Genomic DNA, 5,374 nt, shown 5'->3' with positions numbered 1-5,374 from the left:
CACGCCCAGAGAGGTAATATCGGTATACACATACACACCCAGAGGGGTAATACCGGTATACACATACACACCCAGAGGGGTAATACCGGTATACACATACATGCCCAGAGAGGTAATACTGGTATACACATACACACCCAGAGAGGTAATACCGGTATACACCTACACGCCCAGAGAGGTAATACTGGTATACACGTACACGCCCAGAGAGGTAATACCGGTATACACGTACACGCCCAGAGAGGTAATACCGGTATACACATACACGCCCAGAGAGGTAATACCGGTATACACATACACGCCAAGAGAGGTAATACCGGTATACATATACACGCCCAGAGAGGTAATATCAGTATAGATATACACACCCAGAGAAGTAATACCAGTATACACATACACAACCAGAGAAGTAATACCAGTATACACATACACACCCAGAGAAGTAATACCAGTATACACATACACACCCAGAGAAGTAATACCGGTATACACCTACACGCCCAGAGAGGTAATACCGGTATACACCTACACGCCCAGAGAGGTAATACCAGTTTACACATACACGCCCAGAGAGGTAATACCGGTATACACATACACGCCCAGAGAGGAAATACCGGTATGCACATACACGCCCAGAGGGGTAATACCGGTATACACATACATGCCCAGAGAGGTAATACTGGTATACACATACACGCCCAGAGAGGTAATACCGGTATAGTATACACATACACGCCCAGAGAGATAATACCGGTATACACGTACACGCCCAGAGGGGTAATACCAGTATACACATACACACCCTAAGAGGTAATACCGGTATACACGTACACGCACAGAGAGGTAATACCGGTATACACATACACGCCCAGAGAGGTAATACCGGTATACACATACACGCCCAGAGAGGTAATCCCAATATACACATACACACCCAGAGAGGTAATACCGGTATACACGTACACGCCCAGAGAGGTAATACCGGTATACACGTACACGCCCAGAGAGGTAATACCGGTATACACATACACACCCAGAGGGGTAATACCGGTATACACATACACGCCCAGAGATGTAATACCGGTATACACATACATGTCCAGAGAGGTAATACCGGTATACACATACACGCCCAGAGAAGTAATACCGGTATACACATACACGCCCAGAGAGGTAATATCGGTATACACATACACACCCAGAGGGGTAATACCGGTATACACATACACACCCAGAGGGGTAATACCGGTATACACATACATGCCCAGAGAGGTAATACTGGTATACACATACACGCCCAGAGAGGTAATACCGGTATAGTATACACATACACGCCCAGAGAGATAATACCGGTATACACGTACACGCCCAGAGAGGTAATACCGGTATACACATACACACCCAGAGGGGTAATACCGGTATACACATAAACGCCCAGAGAGGTAATACCGGTATACACATACACGCCCAGAGAGGTAATACTGGTAAACACATACACGCCCAGAGAGGTTCTGTAATACCGGTATACACATACACACCCAGAGGGGTAATACCGGTATACACATACACGCCCAGAGATGTAATACCGGTATACACATACATGTCCAGAGAGGTAATACCGGTATACACATACACGCCCAGAGAAGTAATACCGGTATACACATACACGCCCAGAGAGGTAATATCGGTATACACATACACACCCAGAGGGGTAATACCGGTATACACATACACACCCAGAGGGGTAATACCGGTATACACATACATGCCCAGAGAGGTAATACTGGTATACACATACACGCCCAGAGAGGTAATACCGGTATAGTATACACATACACGCCCAGAGAGATAATACCGGTATACACGTACACGCCCAGAGAGGTAATACCGGTATACACATACACACCCAGAGGGGTAATACCGGTATACACATAAACGCCCAGAGAGGTAATACCGGTATACACATACACGCCCAGAGAGGTAATACTGGTAAACACATACACGCCCAGAGAGGTTCTGTAATACCGGTATACACATACACGCCCAGAGAGGTAATATCGGTATACACATACACGCCCAGAGAGGTAATACCGTTATACACATACACGCCCAGAGAGGTAATACCAGTATACACATACACGCCCAGAGATGTAATACCGGTATACACATACACGCCCAGAGAGGTAATACCGGTATACACATACACGCCCAGAGAAGTAATACCGGTATACACATACACGCCCAGAGAGGTAATACCGTTATACACATACACACCCAGAGGGGTAATACCGGTATACACATACACACCCAGAGGGGTAATACCGGTATACACATACACGCCCAGAGAGGTAATACCGGTATACACATACACGCCCAGAGAGGTAATACCGGTATACACATACACGCCCAGAGAGGTAATACCGGTATACACATACACGCCCAAAGAGGTAATACCGGTATACACATACACGCCCAGAGAGGTAATACCGGTATACACATACACGCCCAGAGAGGTAATACCGGTATACACATACACGCCCAGAGAGGTAATACCGGTATACACATACACGCCCAGAGAGGTAATACCAGTATACACATACACGCACAGAGAGGTAATACCGGTATTCACATACACGGACAGAGAGGTAATACCGGTATACACATACACGCCCAGAGAGGTAATACCGGTATACACATACACACCCAGAGGGGTAATACCGGTATACACATACACGCCCAGAGAGGTAATACCGGTATACACATACACACCCAGAGAGGTAATACCGGTACACACATACACGCCAAGAGAGGTAATACTAGTATACACATACTGTACACGCACAGAGAGGTAATACCGGTATTCAGATACACGGACAGAGAGGTAATACCGGTATACACATACACGCCCAGAGAGGTAATACCGATATACACTATGACAAAATACCCTTTTTGGCTGAAGGGTTCTTGTCTGGGAACCTTAAATCCCACTGTCTTTTAGGGTAAAGCACAGTCACAGGACCATCCAGCTCTGGCTTAAAGGCTTTATTTTCTGTGTCACTCCAGCAGACAAAATCAAGACAAACAAAAGAATCAAAATAAGTCCTCGCTCTATCTGAGCATTAACTAGACAGCAATTCTCCAGCTATCTCTGGGTGGCTTCCCACTTACCAAACAATAAAACACAGATATCATAAACCAAACCTGTTGCAGGCCAGTGCCTGTCTGTAGCATCCAGCTCTCTTAGGCTGAGGCCCCAGTGCCTGCGCTGCACGCGCGCCCGCAAGACTGGCGGCGCGTGCAGTCGATTCCCCTGTCTGCAGTAAGCTGCAGGAAGAGAGACCGGGGGGGGGGGGGGGCGTGGCGGGGGAGTGACGTTACCCGTCAGGTTCACCCTCGTTAGCTGAACCGCGGGGGGCGTGGCTTAGCGCTCTGTCGCGAGTCCTGCTCTAAATTCTATTGAGAGCAGAAGCAACTCTCGCCACAGCGCTGCGGCCCCACCTCGCAGCCGGCCAGGCGCCATTGAGGGGAGGGCTCTCATCCCTGCAGCGTCCGCCACAGCGGGCGCAGCAGTAGCCAGTGGGGACAGGCCTTAGGCTTTGGTCCCACTGCAGCCGGCGGCGTGCGTGGCCGCTGTCCAGTAGCTGCTTGCCGCCGGTCTGGATGTCCCCGCTGGCTCCTTCCGGTGAGGCTGATTGAGTGCTGTGACACGTCAGCCAGCCGGAGCTACAAGGAGCTCATGGTTTCGGCGAGTGCAGCGTCACATGACGCAAGGCAGCCAAATCCGATTCCCCCCTCTGCTCCGATTCCCCCCTCTCCTCCGAGTCCCCCCCTGGTGATTTCCCCCCTCTGCTCCGATCCCCCTTCCGATTCCCCCCGTGTGTATTTGTGTGTGTGTGCGAGTGCCTGTGTGTGTGAGGGGCTGAGGGGCTGAGGGACTGAAGGGCTGCGTGATGGTCCCGCACCGTCATGTCATGACCACTCCCCCCCCCCCACCCCGCGTGTAGCAGGGCCTTAGCCTTAGGCTGCGCTTATAGTGCCGGCGACGACGACAGCGACGTCACGGCAAAACAAATGCATTGCTGCCGTCGCGTGCGCTTATAGTAAGCGCGATGCGACGGCGAGACGGAGCGACGGCGAGACGGAGCGACGGATTGGTCATGATCGCTGGAAGTCCATCTCTATTTGATTTTCCAGCGACCGTCGCGTCGCCGGCACTATAAGCGTAGCCTTAGGCTGTGGCCCCGCTGCTTGCGAGGCTGGCGGCGCGTGCAGCCGAGTCCCCCGGTCTGCAGAGAGCTGCAGGGGGAAAGACAGGGGGGCAAGACTGGGGAGTGACGGGGCGCGGCCGTGACGTCACCCGGCAGGTTCGCCCTCATAGGCTGAATCACTGGGGAACGTGGCCTAGCGAACCATCGCAACTCCTGATCTCAATTTTCTTGAGAGCAGGAGTTTGTCTGCGCAGTGCGGCGCCCCCCCTCGCAGCGGGCCCGGTCCCATTGTGGGGCGGCTCTTGTCCCTGCAGCGTCCGCCACAGCGGGGACCTGGCCTTAGCTGATATAAGGGGACAGGGGAGAACTGACCCAGCCTGACCTTTCTCACACTTCTAATTAAAGAGAGGTGATCTGCACGTGGCTTCATTTGCAGAACCTCCCCCGGGACCTTTAACCCTTAGTAGGGCCAGATATAGTTTGCAAAAGCAGGAGGTATATACCTCCCCTCTACAACTTCACCACCTTTCCTCTCACATATCCTCCCCCCAGCTCATCCCTACTGGACATCAAGCCGCGCACCCTAGAAATCCCATCAGCATTTCCCTGTCTCAGACCGGCCCTGTGTCCCACAGTGACATTAAAGGGCTGGAGACTAAGGAACCACATGGTCACCGTTGAGTTTTTCTCTTTTTTCTGGGACATCCAATAGGGTGACCAGATTTTCAAAATGAAAAACTGCGACACATTAAAAAATTATTTATAAAACAAATTTGTGACGCGCCCGTTGCCATGACAATGAGACACTGACATAAGGCGATGACATGTTGCCATGACAATGTGGCATCACTTGATGCCTCGGCGCCATAATGCGTCCCGTAGTCATGTCAACTTGATGCCGTGTGATGTCACGGAGTGGCTTGTTGTTATGGCAATGGGCATTACGTGACGTCGCGCAGCCATGTTGATGGAATTTGGAGGGGAGGATACAACCAAAGGCAAGATAAATAAATATATAATAAAAAGATCTAAAAAAAATTATCTCCGGGTTAGCCTTCAATAGAAGGTGGTAACCCTGGTTCCAGTGTGTGTTTGTGTGTATAAAGGTGGGCCCTGCAGTGTGTTTGTGTGTGTGTACAGAGGTGGGCCCTGCAGTGTGTGTTTGT

Source organism: Ascaphus truei, chromosome 6 (assembly GCF_040206685.1).
Source record: "Ascaphus truei isolate aAscTru1 chromosome 6, aAscTru1.hap1, whole genome shotgun sequence".
NCBI lineage: Eukaryota > Metazoa > Chordata > Amphibia > Anura > Ascaphidae > Ascaphus > Ascaphus truei.
The sequence above is the reverse complement of the archived record's forward strand: the minus strand, read 5'-3'. Positions refer to the sequence as shown.